Here is a 20,316-nt window from a genome sequence, read left to right on the forward strand (position 1 = left end):
AGACTGCTCCTGCTGGAACAGGTCCTGCTGGTGGCCAAATGCGGGAAGCTCCTTGTTTGGAAACTAGTAAGTCAGATAGAGTGAAGTCGATGGATCCAGGGGCAGCGTCAACTGTTTGAAGTCGAGCGGTTAAATATGGCCGGTGCTTAAACCGTATTCCTGGGAAAGTATCCATGCAGCTTAAGCATCAACAGAACAGAAAAAGGAAAAAAATATGTTGTGGGAACCAGCACTGCAGGAAGAATCAATGTTAAAAGGGCCACATTTTTGATTGTTTTTGTTACTAAATTTTGCCTTGATTTAACCTCGAGTTAAGAAATTATTCAAAAGAAAAACTGCATCAAGATGTGCTCTGTGAAACGATTAACACGGCCCAGAGACGATGAATCTCTTTTAAAAATGACCGCTGAGCACGACTAAATTGTATAAACCCCCAGCTTTGGCCAAGACAATACATTGTTTTTTCTAGAAAAGAGAAACTCCCAATAGACTGCCATACATATTTGTTAATCCTAGGATACAACAGCTTGGCTTGATCACTGTATATGTACTGCTGATGCACATGAGAACTTCATTAAGGTTGAGATTTTGTATCCTTTGGCAATAACCGATTACATTCCCATCTACCACAGCAACCACATTTTGAGAATTTGCCAGAGTGGATCAGTTTTTAGAGCTGTAAAAATAAAAAGGAAGATAACTTAGGCTAATTCTATGGCTAAAAAAGCTCCAGTTTTGTAGGGAAATAAAGTTTAGTAATAATAGTAAGGTGGTTCAATCTGAAGAAGTACATCTTGCTGTTGGGAAGATTCCTCTAAACAAGGCATGTGGCTTAGACCAGTTATTAGCAGAGCACCTGAAGTATGCAACAGTAGTCAAAGAATCCATGTGAAAATCTCAAAGATATTTAGAGGATTTCAAAGCCAAGGTATTTAACCTGATTCTATGTTAACAGTTATTTTAGTGCCAGTAGTGAAAGATAAGACTGATATCTATCATTGATAGTTATAGACCAATGGCCTTGGCAAGTGTATTTTCTAAAGTGTTCGAACACATTCTTGATTTCATGAGATTGAACAATTTTTATATATATATACACACACACACACACACACACACACACACACACACACACACAAACATAACTGATAATTAGTTTGGTTTTAAAGTAAGCATGGTACATAGTAGGAAATTGTACGTAAATTCTAAACACCAGTTTTATGAGCTTTTTAACAGATTTAATCATCAAAAGTTGATTGTTAAATTGCAAAGCAGAGGGGAATTTAAAATTTTTGTACTCATATCAAACTATGTAAGTTAAGTAGTGTACAGAGGTATCTGAACCTTTTCTGTATCTAATGGAGTCAGGCAAGGTGGAATATTGTCTCCTCAATTTATATCTGGATAATCTTTTTGTCAAGCTAAATGACTAGTTTTATGGTGGATAACCTTCTTTAGTAATTTAATCTATAATGATGATTTGGACAGTCTCTCCCCTACAGTGCTGGTGTGCACCTCCTAATCAGAGGTTTTGCTAGTTTTGGAGTCCAGCATGACATTTTGTTTAACCTTAAAATGAGTGTTATTTTGAATGCTGGAACTAAGGAGGATCAAAGCTAAACTTTCCATCTTTTTTTAGCAGTATTAAATGTGGTAAGCAATGTGAAATATTTAGGTCATATCCTTTAAAATTAATCTTTATGACTATGATGTGAAGCGACAGTGCTGCAAGTTGTTTATGCAAGCTAGTATGTTGGCACGTAAATTTTACATGTTAACAGATGATGTTAAAGAGGCACATTATCAAGCTTATTGTGCCTCTTTTTATACAGCTGACTTGTGATATAATTACAGTAAAGCCATCTTCCTTCTGTCTCCAAGATGGACAGCTGCATGTCAAATGCTTGTCACAAGCAATGTTCCATCTTTTCATGCCTTACTTAGGAACTGCAAGATTTGAGGTTTGTTCTAATGTTTATAGAAGCATGATATGTACCTTATGCCACCCTGTGTTTGTATATTTTGCAATCTTTTCATCTGCTTAAAGATTGATGTTAACACGTTTGTCTATGTTTTGTTTTTACAGTATGGAAAAATTTTTTCTCAAATAAAAGTGAACATATAGCAAATTAAAATTTGTGCAAGTTTGTGTTATGGTGTAGTTTCTGCAACCTTATATGCTGATTCTAAACCTTCAAAAAATCTACACAGCCTCTGAGTGGATGCAGAAGAGACACAAGACTTATTCCCACTATTCTGCCAAATTACTGTCACTTTGTTGAATGGCAGATACGGGCAGCTAATACACATCGGGCAAATTAGTATGCCCCTGAAGCGCTCGGTGCACTTTGTCAGAAGGAGAGGTGGTGTAAGAAGGGATAAGTATTGCAGTTTCCCACCTGATCTGAGGGATCAGCTTTCCCCCGCATAGCAACACAGTGCCCTCTCTGGGTCGGTAATGGAGCATTTTTCAATGTGATTTATCTGGAATGTAATGATCTAGGAGCATCAAAGCATCTTGGTTCTTTAATGAAAAGTACGTTTTATGGCAAGGTAGGTGTTTTGGTCTATACTTCTTCGGTATGCATGATGTCCAGCAAGTCTACAGTGAGATAAAAATAGGTAATGGAACAAAAATAGAAAGTTATTTTATTAGTAGTGGCGTAAGATAAATTAGAGGCATCATTTAGTTTTTAATTTTACCCTTGGATTTTTGTTTACCGTTTGAAGGCATCACGGAATTCTACACCACATAAATATTCCATCTGGCAGCATATATATAAAAAAAAAGAGACAAAAAACAAAAATCTTGTGTTTTGCTCCTAAAAGAACTGATCATCAACTGAAGCAGACAAAATGAAATTTGTCAGGATCAGCTTTTTTTGCCAGCACCGACCTGAAGGTAAAAAATATAAACAGGATCAATTTATTACCCACAATAATTTAATTACAAACCCAAAATAAATTATTAATTTAAAATGCAATGAGACCAAGATACCAATAGAAAGAATTGCACTCAGTGTGAATCCAGTGCTTTGCAACCATTAGTTCACAATATACACTCACCGGCCACATTATTAGGTACAGCTTGCTTGTACTGGGTTGGACCCCTTTTGCCTTCAGAACTGCTCTGATCCTTCGTGGCATAGATTCAACAAGGTACTGGAAACATTCCTCCATATTGACATGATGACATCACACAGATGCTGCAGATTTGTCGACTGCACATTCATCATGCGAATCTCCCGTTTCACCACATGACAAAGGTGCTCTATTGGATTGAGATCTGGTGACTGTGGAGGCCATTTGAGTACAATGAACTCATCGTCACATTCAAGAAACCAGTCTGAGATGATTCGTGCTTTATGACATGGCGTGTTATCCTGCTGGAAGTAACCATCAGAAGATGGGTACACTGTGGTCATAAAGGGATGGACATGGTCAGCAACAATACTCAGGTAGGCTGTGGCATTGACACAATGCTCAATTGGTACTAAGTGACCCAAAGTGTGCCAAGAAAATATCCCCCACATCATTACACCACCAACGCCAGCCTGAACCGTTGATACAAGGTAGGATGGATTCATGTCTTCATGTTGTTGATGCCAAATTCTGACCCTACCATCCGAACTTCGCAGCAGAAATCGAGACTCATCAGACCAGGAAACGTTTTTCCAATCTTTTATTGTCCAATTTTGGTGAGCCTGTGCAAATTGTAGCCTCAGTTTCCTGTTCTTAGCTGACAGGAGTGGCACTGGGTGTGGTTTTCTGCTGCTGTAGCCCATCCGCCTCAAGGTTTGACGCGTCGTGTGTTCAGATATGCTCTTCTGTATGTCTTGGCTTTAACGAATGATTATTTGAGTTACTGTCTGACCATTCTCTGTAAACCCCTAGAGATGGTAGTGCGTGAAAATCCCAGTGGATCAGCAGTTTCTGTAATACTCAGACCAGCCCGTCTGGCAACAACAACCATGCCATGTTCAAAGTCACTTAAATCACCTTTCTTCCCCATTCTGAGACTCTGTTTGAACTGCAGCAGATCGTCTTGACCATGTCATGTAATTGGCTGATTAAAAATTTGTGTTAACGAGCAGCTGGAAAGGTGTGCCTAATAAAGTGGCCGGTGAGTGTATTAACATTGATCACCATCCTAAGAAGCAATGTTGAACGGCCCCGATTAATTGGACCAGCAGCAACATGGTGTTGCAGCGCTGGCCACACCCATTGCCAAATTGTCATCCAACTGCCGACCCTCCACCCCCTGCTTAGTACAGACAGAGATGATGACACACATTGACCAATCACGATCTGTTTGAAGAAGAAAAAAGTGAAAGAGAGAGAGAAGCTGGGAAAAAGAATGATTCCCAATAAGGTGCCGGCTTCTGTCATTGAATTTAAAGAGCCGACTTTAAGAGCCATTCTGTTTATGACCAACACATCACCAGACCCTAGATCTGTACAAGTTCTGGATGGAGGGAAGGTCAGCCCTGATAATCCAGTCTGCAGACCCTGATAACATTGCGGTTTGTACTTGTCCTGTTTTCTGGATGAGCCAAGCCTCACAGTGATGAATAGGACAGACTGAATAATGGCAGTATATAGGAGGACCAGTATCTCTTCTGGCAGGTTGTAGTTCTTTACTTTCCAAAGGAAGTACAGTCTCAGACACTGTTCAGAAAAAGGCCCAATGAGTGAGGGCTATCTCAGGTCTTGAGAAAGGGTGGTTCCTAAGTACCAAAAGTGATTTACAGCAGACAGCGTTCTAGAGGACTGAGGAGAGAGTATGAGAGGTGTTTCCGGAGGTCCAACATTATCTCCACAGTCTTGAGTAGATTCAGCTCCAGGTGCTTCCGACCACACCAGTGGGCCACCTGATCCACCTCCAGTCTATATGCAGACTCCTCACTGTCATGGGTCAGACCAATCCCTTTGGTGTCATCTGCAAACTTCAGGAGTTTCACAGACAAGTCCGCTGAGGTGCAGTCATTTGTGTACAGAAATAAGAGTGGGGAGAGGACACACCCCTGGGGGTTGACAGTGCTGAAAGGTCTTGTGTGGGAGAAGATGCTCCCCAGTGTCACCTGCTGCTGCTGGTCAGTCAGGAAGCTGGTGATCCACTGACAGGTAGAGGCCAACACTGTGCGCCAGGTGCGCTTCTGGTGGAGGATGTCTGGGTTCAGGCACGTAGTTAGACCTGGGCTTCCAGGGCGGAAGCCCCTGATGTTTTCTGAATAGCCCCGGACTTCTTGATAGAATAAATTTAGAAGTATTAAAAAGATGCAACCACAAAATGGACTTCACATTTTTATTTAACTACTATCAAATTTTTTTCAGTTGTGTTCCATATAATCACCTCCCGCTCCACCTAACCTGACGATGAGTTAAAAGGAGAAGACAAAAAAATTGTTATTTGCGCACTCGCGGCACCGCGAATGCGCAACTACGCGCACATCCAGAGACGGACTCCATTCTGGAAAAGTCCAGAACAGCAGTTCACTCCAGGTCGACCTGCCTCCTTCATGACCAGAAAAGTTACACTGAGCAACCTGACAAGCACCTCGAACATTTCAGAACAACCATGGAGCCAACCAGAGAGAGGGAGACTGGTGGGTGTGTGTGTTCAGGAACAGGTGGACGCCGAGCGGTATAACCCAGGAGAAGATAGCGGTAAAACCTGAATGCTGACTCAGAATGGGCCAATTGTAAGTTACAGCTAATCACTGATTCACGCAGCAAGACATGAGGTGGAGATTCACTCTTCAGGGTCATGATGAGGAACTTTCACCTGAGCTACAGGTGAAGTTAAATGATCCGTCTGTGATAGAAAACAGTAGCAATCTTCTTTGTGAGCTTCTAGCTGGATTTGCCTCATAATGTGAAAATATCTGGTCCTTTACTTCAGACAAAATAAAAGCATTAAATCCTAACGTAGCTGAACACATTAAGAGTCATTCAGATCAACACATTGATCTCATGGCTGCACCCAGTCTTATGGTCTAATTCTACAAGTAGACAGAAAAAAAGTGTTGCTCAATAAACCAGGAAAATATCTCCTGGTTCCAGTAAGACATAGTAGAAAGTTCAAAAGTAAACCTCCCTCTTCTCTTTCATATATTCTGTGCTGATTCTAAACATACAGCTCTGGCTTCAAAGATGCAGTATAATTAAGAAATAAATCATTGTTAATCACAGGTGGACCAGTGATTAGTCAACCATTTTATTTTTTTGAGTTACACATGAAATATTATATAAACTAAACTAATTAAACATCGAGAGGAACCAGTTGGGGTGGCTCAGGCATCTATACCGGATGCCTCCTGGACGCCTTCCTCGGGAGGTGTTCCAGGCACGTCCCACCGGAAGGAGGCCCAGGGGACGGCCCAGGACACGCTGGAGGGACTATGTCTCTCGGCTGGCCTGGGAACGCCTTGGGCTCCCCCCGGAGGAGCTGGAGGAGGCGTCTGGGGAGAGGGACGTCTGGGCGGTAGTCTGCTGCCCCCGCGACCCGGTCCCGGATAAAGCGGAAGACGATGAGTACGAGTAATTAAACAAGGATACAGTTTTACTGAAGGTGAGACATACATACCATATGTACACAGTTATTAATAACTGTAATATTAGTACTGATAAGGTCCAGGATGAGGCTCTATGCTATATTTTAAACACCACAACTTAAAACCCTTTCCTCTCAAAATGTTTAATAGTAAGAACTGCACTAATGTCTCACATGCAGAACAACAGACTGTGTTGAAAAATGTTTCATTTATTATTTTAGGCAGGCCAGATTTCTTCAGAGGTGGAATGAAGGGCTGAAAAGATGGCGATAAAAAACAGGTTCATAAAAGGAACAATTTTAAGAAAATCTTTCAAAAGCTCTTGGCATAGTAAAATAACTGTGTTTTAGGATTTTGCCATTTGACTAAGATTTAGGAAAATCAACTTTATACCACTTTCATTTTTTGAAATAAAAGAATAAAGACAATGGAGCCGCAGGAGTGTAACACTTTGAAGAGAATGTAAAGTTTAAAGTTAATTTATGTAGATGACAAAAGAAGCACATTTATCTGGCCCACAGTAAACATCTCTGAGTTTAAGAAAAACTTTTGTTAGCAAAAATTCAGATTAAGTTCTCTTCTAAATACCTCAAAATGTATCATTATTTGCTTCAGCAAGTAAAATTATTGCAAACCTTTTTTGTTTGATTCACAATAATTTACATTCAGTCTAAAACCAGCCGAGACAGAGAACTGGTGAAATATGTCCTATGTTATTTTAAATTTAAATTACTTATAAATTGTCTTATTGAAATCTAAATATTTTGGATTTGGGCTAAAGCCCCCAATGTTTTGAGACCCTAAAAACGCCCCTGTCTGGGTTGATGGTGTTGAAGGTCGAGTTGAAGTACACAAACAAGATCCTGCCGTACATCCTGGCGTAGTCCCAAACTGACTGCATCATCTGCTGACCCGTTTCCCCCGGTAAGCAAACTACAGGGTCCAGTAGTGGGTCTGTGATGTCCCCCAGATGCTTCAACACCAGTTGCTAAAAAGGATTTAATGACCACAGATGCTAGAGTGATGGGTCTATAGTCATTTAATCCTGTGATAGTACATTTCCTGGGGACCTGGATGATAGGATGATAGAGTGAAACAGGAGGGAACCTCACACAGTCCCAAAACTTGTTGAAGATCTGAGTGAAGATGGCGGCCAGTTGGTCAGCGCAGGCTCTCTGGCACGAGGGGGAGACATTGTCAGGTCCTGAAGCTTTCCTTATCCTACTCCTACAAGCCTTGCTGCAGCCTTTTAACAGATAATATATGTATAGACTGTGCAGATATGCTGAAGGTACAGATATAAATGTGTTTTAAAACAGTGTGAAATGTATTCACAATGTGTACTTCAGACAAGATTCGTCTTTGCCAATAAGTATTTCATGCAGAACAAAACTCATGAATACTGTACAGTTAAGCAGAGGTATGTAATAAAGTAATCATACATAGGTTGTTGTATGCTCCAGGCTTGCAAATGTGCATCTTAGTTTCTCAATATAGCCTGATGTTAATATCTTATGAAACTATAAAATCAGTTTTGTAATTTTATGACGGAAGGTGTTTTTAGTCAGTTACTAGGAAAAACAATGGGGCTTAGTAGATTTTTTTTTCTCCAAGAATCCAACAAGATTTTGTGGTATTAAGGGGGTTTTAGGCTGAATGGCCTTGAAAAAGTAAAAATTATTTTTAAAGCTTTGGTGTGCCCAGTAAGTAAGTACTCGTACTCTTCCGCTTATCCGGGACCGGGTCGCGGGGGCAGCAGACTCAGCAGAGACGCCCAGACGTCCCTCTCCTCAGACACCTCCTCCAGCTCCTCCGGGTGGAGCCCAAGGCGTTCCCAGGCCAGCCGAGAGACATAGTTCCTCCAGCGTGTCCTGGGCCGTCCCCTGGGCCTCCTCTCGGTGGGACGTGCCTGGAACACCTCCCGAGGAAGGCGTAAAGTAGGCATCCGTTATAGATGCCCAAGTCACCTCAACTGGCTCCTCTCGATGTGGAGGAGCAGCGGCTCTACTCAGAGCCCCTCCCGGATGGCCGAGCTCCTCACCCTATCTCTAAGGGAGTGCCCGGTCACCCTACGGAGGAAGCTCATTTCAGCCGCTTGTATCCGGGATCTCTTTCTTTCGGTCATGACCCAAAGTTCATGGCCATAGGTGAGGGTAGGAACGTAGACCGACCGGTAAATTGAGAGCTTTGCTTTTCGGCTCAGTTCTCTCTTCACCACAACGGACCGGCACAGCGCCCCATTACTGTGGCAGCCGCACCGATCCGTCTGTCGATCTCCCGCTCCATTCTTCCCTCACTCGTGAACAAGACCCCGAGATACTTAAACTCCTCCACTTGAGGCAGGAACTCCCCTCCAACCTGAAGAGGACAAGCCACCCTTTTCCGGTCGAGTACCATGACCTCGGACTTGGAGGAGCTGATCCTCATCCCAGCCGCTTCACACTCGGCTGCGAACCACCAGTAAGTAAGTAAAAAAAAAAACTATATTGTACCTTTAACGAAATAGCCTTGATTGTGTATGCAGTACAATACAACCTTTTACTTGTTTATACATGCAACAAATGAGCAAAAATTAAATCAGCGCATTATAGAAACCTGAATATTCATAACTTTTTTACTTCTTCACCGAGATGCAAAAACTATTAGTGCAATTAGTGCAATACCTAAATAAAGAGCTGAAAGAAATAAAACCTTAGAGACCCTTTGTGTTCACGAAACATTTTAGTTCTTCTGAACATTTGTAAAATGATTTGTAAAAAGATAATCATGATCAAGATTAAAATAAACTGCCAAATGTGCATTTTCTTTTCAACAACAAAAAACCTCTTAAAGATCTGCATTTAAGGGTCAAATGTTGGCTCAATAAAGTCTATCCTGGATGAGTGTTTTCAGCATATTCTGAATTCTGACATGGATTCTGAAGTATTTTCATTCCATCACAGATTTCCACTGAAATGTATATAACAAATGTATGTTAAACACTCTACAAAATGTATAATCAGAGCGGAGGATTTCATTTTCTGTCTTGTATAAAAATCAATCTGGCACGGCGATGTAATGTTCACTCAAATTAGCTGCTACAGTGCACCTCGTTCTTTGTTGTGACTAATAATGTACCTTGAATAGTGCTTCTTGTGCAGCCATGGTGGGGATTACTGACTGGGGTTAGTCAGTCGGCGGTCATTCTTGATGGTTAGGGCTGACAGTTTTGTAGGTCCCTGCAGTTGAATAGTTGGCTCTTGAAAATCCGATCTGCCGTTCCAGTCTGTTGTCATGAATAGCTTCAATGTTAAATTATCCAGAAACCTAGTGGGTTTCAACATAAAGTTAGTTTTTTTTTTTTTCCTGCAGCAATGCAGAGCACAAATAAAGCTGACTGAAGAACAAAAACAAACAGGTAATTTTATGTTCATATACTTATAGAAACTTTAGAGGAATATGGCAAACTCTCAGGCTATCAAGTCAAGCATAAAAAAATCAGAAGTGATGCTACTGGATGGTCACTTAACGAGAAACGTAACAGGTAACATTTAAATTTCAAATAACTAATCAGGGATTCAGATACCTGGGAATTTTTGTAAGCCCTCAGTTAACAATTGTTAAGTTGTGGAGTTAATAGATGAGAAAAACCTTGTAAGACCTCTTTCACCTATAGGGAGGATAGAAATTGAAAGAACAAACATCTTACCAAGAAAGCGCTCTCTTTTTTTAAACCTTACCTATTAAAAATTAAAAATAATTACTACTGGGCTGACCAACTCAGGTCAATGGCCACATATATGTTTAGGATTTTTCATTTTAATTGACATTGTAATGCGTTTGCTCCATATGGCCCAACCCTTTCGTCTAAGTTTATACAGCTGTGCCTCAGAGGGAGAAGTAATTGTCTGGCAATCATAATGTTGCGAGTTTGATTTCAGCTTTTCCTACACACATGTTGATGTTCCTTTAGGTAAGGCACTTACCCAAAATTGATCTGCTTACTGGCTGTGAGATCCCAGTATGACTACATTAGTGCTGTAAAAGTTCAGTTTTACAATTTAATACCCTACTGAAAGGCCTGCACACAGCTAAAATTATGATTTAAACTATTTCAACATGAGGGGGCATGCTTGTCCTGATCTTGCCCTTTAAAGCAACCATTCATCTGCAGAGAGACTGTTGTTTAATGTGGTCAAAACAAACCATACTCTATTAAAGCTCCTCTAAAAAAAATAAATTAACACTTCAGTTGACTGGCATTAATTTTTTAAGGCCCACTGTCCTTGCTCAGAATGCTTTTCCACCCCCTTGTACTTAAAAAAAAGGCAAAAGTTAACTACAATTCCAATCACTCATTATTGGTCAAGTTACAATTTATAAATTGAGAATTTTAATAATTTTAGTCTAGCTTGTTAAAATATATTCTAGAGTTTTCATGCTCTTTTAAACTGAAACTAACCATAAAATAAACCATTTGAAAGTAACAATTTGTTTTACGAGGATGTTTTCCTAAAAACAAGGTTCTATTTTTTTGTCAGCATTGTGTCTGGCATCTGTCTGTTTCACTATTTCTTGGCTCAGCTCCCTCACTCCTTCCCAGGTGAATCAGGCCTAGATCTACATATGTATACCAGCCCAAGGTCCCCATTTGTGATGTGTGCTGTAGTATGCGTGCGTCATTTGTTCATCTGTCCTACCTGGCATAGTGCACACCCTCCCTTAGGACCTTCTCCTGTGTGAGTAAGTGTGTGTTTGCATCATTCCAGCTGTCTCCTCACATTCATTCGTTCTGATGACTGAACATCAGCAATTCCCACTGGGCTGCTACCTTTAGGCAGCCACCCAAACACAAAGACGCGCATTTCAAAACAACAGTACAGGTCCTTCTCAAAAAATTAGCATATTGTGATAAAGTTCATTATTTTCTATAATGTAATGATGAAAATTTAACATTCATATATTTTAGATTCATTGCACACTAACTGAAATATTTCAGGTCTTTTATTGTCTTAATATGGATGATTTTGGCATACAGCTCATGAAAACTCAAAATTCCTATCTCACAAAATTAGCATATTTCATCCGACCAATAAAAGAAAAGTGTTTTTAATACAAAAAACGTCAACCTTCAAATAATCATAAGCACTCAATACTTGGTCGGGAATCCTTTGGCAGAAATGACTGCTTCAATGCGGCGTGGCATGGAGGCAATCAGCCTGTGGCACTGCTGAGGTCTTATGGAGGCCCAGGATGCTTCGATAGCGGCCTTTAGCTCATCCAGAGTGTTGGGTCTTGAGTCTCTCAACGTTCTCTTCACAATATCCCACAGATTCTCTATGGGGTTCAGGTCAGGAGAGTTGGCAGGCCAATTGAGCACACTGATACCATGGTCAGTAAACCATTTACCAGTGGTTTTGGCACTGTGAGCAGGTGCCAGGTCGTGCTGAAAAATGAAATCTTCATCTCCATAAAGCTTTTCAGCAGATGGAAGCATGAAGTGCTCCAAAATGTCCTGATAGCTAGCTGCATTGACCCTGCCCTTGATAAAACACAGTGGACCAACACCAGCAGCTGACACGGCACCCCAGACCATCACTGACTGTGGGTACTTGACACTGGACTTCTGGCATTTTGGCATTTCCTTCTCCCCAGTCTTCCTCCAGACTCTGGCACCTTGATTTCCAAATGACATGCAGAATTTGCTTTCATCCGAAAAAAGTACTTTGGACCACTGAGCAACAGTCCAGTGCTGCTTCTCTGTAGTCCAGGACTGGGGAATGTGGCATCTGTAGCCCATTTCCTGCACACGCCTGTGCACGGTGGCTCTGGATGTTTCTACTCCAGACTCAGTCCACTGCTTCCGCAGGTCCCCCAAGGTCTGGAATCGGCCCTTCTCCACAATCTTCCTCAGGGTCCGGTCACCTCTTCTCGTTGTGCAGCGTTTTCTGCCACACTTTTTCCTTCCCACAGACTTCCCACTGAGGTGCCTTGATACAGCACTCTGGGAACAGCCTATTCGTTCAGAAATTTCTTTCTGTGTCTTACCCTCTTGCTTGAGGGTGTCAATAGTGGCCTTCTGGACAGCAGTCAGGTCGGCAGTCTTACCCATGATTGGGGTTTTGAGTGATGAACCAGGCTGGGAGTTTTAAAGGCCTCAGGAATCTTTTGCAGGTGTTTAGAGTTAACTCGTTGATTCAGATGATTAGGTTCATAGCACGTTTAGAGACCCTTTTAATGATATGCTAATTTTGTGAGATAGGAATTTTGGGTTTTCATGAGCTGTATGCCAAAATCATCCGTATTAAGACAATAAAAGACCTGAAATATTTCAGTTAGTGTGCAATGAATCTAAAATATATGAATGTTAAATTTTCACCATGACATTATGGAAAATAATGAACTTTATCACAATATGCTAATTTTTTGAGAAGGACCTGTATTTAGGACTGGAGCCAAAACGGACTGCTGCAAGTGGGAGACAGCCTATTTGATTTAGAGGAAGATTGCTTATGTATGCAAAGTCAAATGAATTCCAAGACATTGACAGGGATCGGAGACACCGAAACGATTTTAAAACATAACCCAGAATACAAATTACACCATAGCATATCCCAAAGTATTAGGGTATATCATGTATCCTATCAAATGCTTTTACAGTTACTGATTTTACTTGTTAAACTGGAAAAACAATTATCCAAACCAACCTGAACCTACAGGTACATTTCAGTAAATTAGAAAATGCACACCTATGAGGTTTGTTTTTCAGATTAAAAGTACCTTTTGAAAATAACTTTTAGGCAGGTATTAGACATACTTTTCATTAAGTCCACATTTAGAATAGAATTCTTTATTTGTCATTGCTCTACATGGATGCAACGAAATTTTCATAACAAAACAGAACAAGAAAACAGTGCAGTCAAGTAGTGCAAATTAAATAAAATAAATATTAAAAAGTTATAAGAAGGACTGTGCAGGTGGAAAAAAATATATATACAAGAATATTGACAGGTTGTTCCAGTATTGCACATGAGGTAGCATATTGCACTTAGTGTTGAAGAAATTGCACGGAATGTATATACTGTTTGTCATTATTGATAGTAACAGTTGTTACAGTGTACATGAGGCGTTCAGGGCAACAACAGCTCTCAGAAAAAAGCTGTTTTTCAGTCTGCTTGTTTTTGTCGTTATTGCCCTGAAACGCCTCCCAGAGGGGAGCAGTTGAAAAAGATAGTGACCGGGGTGTGAGGAGTCCCTGATGATGCTGCAGGCACTCCTGAGGCAGCGGGTGAAGTAAATCTCCACCAGGGAGGGGAGAGGGCAGCCAGTCAGTCTCTGGGCGATGTTGATGACCCGTTGGAGCTGCTTCCTCTCTGCTGCAGTGCAGCTGGAGAACCACAGCGAGATGCCGCAGTTCAGCACCAACCCCACAGAGCAGCGGTAGAAGGACAACAGCAGCTCTGGTCGCAGGTTGTTCTTTCTGAACTAAAACTTGTTTTTTCATTGGTCTGATATAATATTCTGATCTTAAATGTCATGTTTTCATTAGCTGTAAGCAGAAAATAATGATCACAATTATTATCAAGCACTCCACAAATCTGTGCTTTATAAAAGAGTGCTAAGAAGAAAAGCACTATTGACAGACAGCCGCTATATCTAACTGGATATAAGTAGGTGAGTCTTTTCTGTGGTTGGATGAGCAAGAGATAAACAGTCCAACCAGCAGACAGAGGGATGTCCATTGCAAGGAGTCAGGAGAGGCCATCCAATCCCAGACACGCAACTACTGGGTCAGCAAATCACCAACCTGCAAATGTGCTGTCTCATGCAACCCAAATGGCCTCAGGCCACAACACAGAGCATCACCTTCCAGTGGGACGACCCCAAAATTATACAGGTCCTTCTCAAAATATTAGCATATTGTGATAAAGTTAATTATTTTCCATAATGTCATGATGAAAATTTAACATTCATATATTTTAGATTCATTGCACACTAACTGAAATATTTCAGGTCTTTTATTGTCTTAATACGGATGATTTTGGCATACAGCTCATGAAAACCCAAAATTCCTATCTCACAAAATTAGCATATCATTAAAAGGGTCTCTAAACGAGCTATGAACCTAATCATCTCAATCAACGAGTTAACTCTAAACACCTGCAAAAGATTCCTGAGGCCTTTAAAACTCCCAGCCTGGTTCATCACTCAAAACCCCAATCATGGGTAAGACTGCCGACCTGACTGCTGTCCAGAAGGCCACTATTGACACCCTCAAGCAAGAGGGTAAGACACAGAAAGAAATTTCTGAACGAATAGGCTGTTCCCAGAGTGCTGTATCAAGGCACCTCGGTGGGAAGTCTGTGGGAAGGAAAAAGTGTGGCAGAAAACGCTGCACAACGAGAAGAGGTGACCGGAGCCTGAGGAAGATTGTGGAGAAGGGCCGATTCCAGACCTTGGGGGACCTGCGGAAGCAGTGGACTGAGTCTGGAGTAGAAACATCCAGAGCCACCGTGCACAGGCGTGTGCAGGAAATGGGCTACAGGAGCCGCATTCCCCAGGTCAAGCCACTTTTGAACCAGAAACAGTGGCAGAAGCGCCTGACCTTGGCTACAGAAAAGCAGCACTGGACTGTTGCTCAGTGGTCCAAAGTACTTTTTTCGGATGAAAGCAAATTCTGCATGTCATTCGGAAATCAAGGTGCCAGAGTCTGGAGGAAGACTGGAGAGAAGGAAATGCCAAAATGCCAGAAGTCCAGTGTCAAGTAGCCACAGTCAGTGATGGTCTGGGTGCCATGTCAGCTGCTGGTGTTGGTCCACTGTGTTTTATTAAGGGCAGGGTCAATGCAGCAAGCTATTAGGAGATTTTGGAGCACTTAATGCTTCCATCTGCTGAAAAGCTTTATGGAGATGAAGATTTAATTTTTCAGCACGACCTGGCCCCTGCTTACAGTGCCAAAACCACTGGTAAATGGTTTACTGACCATGGTATCACTGTGCTCAATTGGCCTGCCAACTCTCCTGACCTGAACCCCATAGAGAATCTGTGGGATATTGTGAAGAGAACGTTGAGAGACTCAAGACCCAACACTCTGGATGAGCTAAAGGCCGCTATCGAAGCATCCTGGGCCTCCATCAGACCTCAGCAGTGCCACAGGCTGATTGCCTCTATGCCACGCCGCATTGAAGCAGTCATTTCTGCCAAAGGATTCCCGACCAAGTATTGAGTGCATAACTGTACATGATTTTTTGAAGGTTGGCGTTTTTTGTATTAAAAACACTTTTCTTTTATTGGTCGGATGAAATATGCTAATTTTGTGAGATAGGAATTTTGGGTTTTCATGAGCTGTATGCCAAAATCATCCATATTAAGACAATAAAAGACCTGAAATATTTCAGTTAGTGTGCAATGAATCTAAAATATATGAATGTTAAATTTTCATCATGACATTATGGAAAATAATGAACTTTATCACAATATGCTAATATTTTGAGAAGGACCTGTAGATAGAACTAGAAGGGAATGGTTTAGGTCAAAGCATATATATTTATTAGAATAGCCTAGTCAAAGTCTTTATCTAATGGAGAATCTGTGACAAGGCTTGAAAAGTGCTGCTTGCAGATGCTATATATATATATATATATATATATATATATATATATATACACACGCACACACACACAATATATGGCTGTAATGTAACAAAATGGAGGAAAGAAAATGAATATGCTTGCAAGGCACTGCATCTCTAATAAGAAGACAATCAAAAACATGATTGTACTTGAAGGCTGAAAGACAGACTCAATGTACAGATATAAGATTTGTTGAACCATAAAACATCACAGCAATCTAAAGAATATTTCCTGTCCTAAAAAAATATGAAAAAAAAACCCAAAACAAAACATGTCATTTCCTGGAAATTAAATCTCTCCACACAACAGAAATGACTCATTTCATTATTTGTATTGTTAAAACTTTTGCTTTAACAGAGCAAAGTAAGAGTTTATGCTGCATATAGGAAAAATGCAACTTGAGTGTCTTGAGGAAGTCAACTGCTCTCTTCAACCTCTGCTCCCTCTCCTACAGCTGTGCAGGTGTTAGGGCGACAGAATGCCATTTAGTTTCACTCACTCACACACACAGTCGCACATACACAGATGTGAGAACTCGCGGCTTCCCAGACCGTTTAGATTCCTCTTGTAAAGGAAGTGTTGACAGAGAGCTACAAATGTGGGATCGGCAGCGAGTTAATTAACAGCAACGTTTTCAGCTCCCCGAAGGGAAACAACACCTGTAGAGGAGGGGAGGGGTGTTTGTGAAATCGACCTAACAAGTACAAAACTGGAGAAATCTCACCCATATTGAATATGCATTGGAGTAGCACACGGTGCAAATAACACAGTGTCAGCTAATTCTCACAATGCATTACTTCCTGCAAAAAAAAAAAAAAAAAAAGGGCCACATCATTTAAAAACCCATTTACACTTATTAAAGTTGATTCTAATGAATCAGCACCACCAGCCTTTGCCTTCAGCATGCAGGAGTTTTTGAGCTGTGATGAATTAATTTATTCTTGACCTCAATGAATAATGTCTGAGAGGTCAACCAATTCCTCAAGATTACTTTTATGGTAACAAGTTCCACATCAAAAGAGCTACACAGGCAACATATTGGCCCCCAATAATACACCTTAAGTATTCAAACTGTTCATTCATCACCAGCAAGCAACTGAAGCTATATTAGGGTAACTCAACCTGAGAGACAACCTTTAAAAAGCCAGAATGCATATCATAAAGTAGTGAGGATTTCTTCTGTTTTGAAGAACTACAGTTAGTGATGCTTGATGGGAGTTGTTTGGGCCAGGGACAATACCACTAGTTAACAAGTTTAGGAGGCAGACACTTTTTGGTTTATTTTACCTTTTCCTTTAATAAATGAAATTATTTAAAAAATGATTTTGGTATTTATTTAGGTCATCCTTGTCTGAGATTAAAATGTGATGAGCTGAATCATTTGAGTGTAACAAAAACAACTGAATAAATCTGTAAGGAAGCCAATCTGTTTTCACAGCACTGTGAATAAAGGCTTGCTACTGATCTTATTAAAATTAATGACACATTCAGGGAATACTCCTCAGAATCCCCCATTGGTAATTCAGCAATTAATAATTCTCTAAACTTGAATTACGAAGAACTCACAAAAAGATACTTGATGCAACAATTTCAAAACAAACTCCAACTGAAATTGATTGTCCTTACAGTCATGATATCATTCTGCAGAAGAATTTTAATCACCCATTCTTTTAAATCAGGTGTGTGACAGCAGAAAAACACCTAAACATGCATGCCAGTGGGTCCAAAGTAGAGAATCTCTGATCTAGTATTAAAAAGTTGTCCTCGCTTAAAACAAACTGTCTACACTGCAGAATGCAGTAAACACAGGTTGTTGTGTTCACATATTAGTCATAATCAGTTTGGAGCAATTAGAAACATCTGGACATTTTTACAAATACATTCAACATTTAGAAAGCAATGTCAAGAATTGACACATAGGAAAATTCATCTTTTGGTGGAAGACACACAGTCTCCTGAACAATCTAGAATCTTGGATGGAGGATTTACTCATTTTCATCCAGTAATATCATAAAATTAAATTAAACAAGTCACATGTTAAAACAGAGGAAACAAGCTAACCTTAGCACAATTAACCTTCCACATGCAAACATATCAAAAGTGGGTGAGTCAAAACATACCTTGACATAAAAGCCACAAATCCTTACATGTTGATTCCTTCTTTTTCGATCCATTAAGGTCTTCATTCACTACCCACTGCTTCAAGCTCCCCACACCTGCCTTCTATCAGTAATCAGTACAGCTACCCTCACTCAGTAAGCACCTGGCTTCTCTTGGGTCCTGTCATTTGGAGTTGCTAAATGTCAGTTTAACGTTAGAAGTTAATCTGCTGATCTGTCTTTGTTCGGATAATTCCTCTACAAACCCTAAAACAAACATAACTTTTTGTCATGATGTTAATAAAAGTATAAAGTTAATATAAAACCCCTTGTTGAGTGAACCTCAGTCTAAGTTTCAACGATTTTACCATTGATTAATGAATAGACGTCTTTGTAGCTGTTCAATCTTTCATCTCTATATAGGCAACTCTATATTATGCAGTTTTAATAGCCTTGCTTTTATATTAAGTATTTACTCTGACTGGAAACATGTTATATGTTCCTTGGTCAGCATATGTTTTTACACAGGAAGATCAGTGGCGGCGACCACCTGATGGTTCTGGATGGGAACTCTTTTGAGATGGTAAAAGTCCTATTTGGTCTTGTCCCTTCATATGCAGGTCCTTCTCAAAATATTAGCATATTGTGATAAAGTTCATTATTTTCCATAATGTCATGATGAAAATTTAACATTCATATATTTTAGATTCATTGCACACTAACTGAAATATTTCAGGTCTTTTATTGTCTTAATACGGATGATTTTAGCATACAGCTCATGAAAACCCAAAATTTATATCTCACAAAATTAGCATATTTCATCCGACCAATAAAAGAAAAGTGTTTTTAATATAAAAAACGTCAACCTTCAAATAATCATGTACAGTTATGCACTCAATACTTGGTCGGGAATCCTTTGGCAGAAATGACTGCTTCAATGCGGCGTAGCATGGAGGCAATCAGCCTGTGGCACTGCTGAGGTCTTATGGAGGCCCAGGATGCTTCAATAGCGGACTTTAGCTCATCCAGAGTGTTGGGTCTTGAGTCTCTCAACGTTCTCTTCACAATATCCCACAGATTCTCTATGGGGTTCAGGTCAGGAGAGTTGGCAGGCCAATTGAGCACAGTGATACCATGGTCAGTAAACCATTTACCAGTGGCTTTGGCACTGTGAGCAGGTGCCAGGTCGTGCTGAAAAATGAAATCTTCATCTCCATAAAGCTTTTCAGCAGAAGGAAGCATGAAGTGCTCCAAAATCTCCTGATAGCTAGCTGCATTGACCCTGCCCTTGATAAAACACATTGGACCAACACCAGCAGCTGACACGGCACCCCAGACCATCACTGACTGTGGGTACTTGACACTGGACTTCTGGCATTTTGGCATTTCCTTCTCCCCAGTCTTCCTCCAGTCTCTGGCACCTTGATTTCCAAATGACATGCAGAATTTGCTTTCATCCGAAAAAAGTACTTTGGACCACTGAGCAACAGTCCAGTGCTGCCTCTCTGTAGCCCAGGTCAGGCGCTTCTGCCGCTGTTTCTGGTTCAAAAGTGGCTTGACCTGGGGCGTGCGGCACCTGTAGCCCATTTCCTGCACACGCCTGTGCACGGTGGCTCTGGATGTTTCTACTCCAGACTCAGTCCACTGCTTCCGCAGGTCCCCCAAGGTCTGGAATCGGCCCTTCTCCACAATCTTCCTCAGGGTCCGGTCACCTCTTCTCGTTGTGCAGCGTTTTCTGTCACACTTTTTCCTTCCCACAGACTTCCCACTGAGGTGCCTTGATACAGCACTCTGGGAACAGCCTATTTGTTCAGAAATTTCTTTCTGTGTCTTACCCTCTTGCTTGAGGGTGCCAATAGTGGCCTTCTGGACAGCAGTCAGGTCGGCAGTCTTACCCATGATTGGGGTTTTGAGTGATGAACCAGGCTGGGAGTTTTAAAGGCCTCAGGAATCTTTTGCAGGTGTTTAGAGTTAACTCGTTGATTCAGATGATTAGGTTCATAGCTCGTTTAGAGACCCTTTTAATGATATGCTAATTTTGTGAGATAGGAA

The 20,316-nt window shown here is 40.9% G+C and overlaps 1 long non-coding RNA gene across 1 annotated transcript in view; it reads right to left on the reverse strand.

Moving 5' to 3' along the window:
• LOC124883233 overlaps positions 1-18,399 on the reverse strand; it is a 115,019-nt gene extending 96,620 nt beyond the window's left edge. Inside the window, exons 1-2 of the long non-coding RNA XR_007042122.1 lie at positions 18,286-18,399; positions 9,672-9,860 (exon numbers count right to left, since the gene is read on the reverse strand). This is a non-coding gene — a long non-coding RNA (uncharacterized LOC124883233). The remainder of the gene's footprint in view (positions 1-9,671; positions 9,861-18,285) is intronic.
• Positions 18,400-20,316: the final 1,917 nt, after the last annotated feature.

The sequence above is a fragment of the Girardinichthys multiradiatus genome, chromosome 17 (genome assembly GCF_021462225.1).
Source record: "Girardinichthys multiradiatus isolate DD_20200921_A chromosome 17, DD_fGirMul_XY1, whole genome shotgun sequence".
Lineage (NCBI taxonomy): Eukaryota > Metazoa > Chordata > Actinopteri > Cyprinodontiformes > Goodeidae > Girardinichthys > Girardinichthys multiradiatus.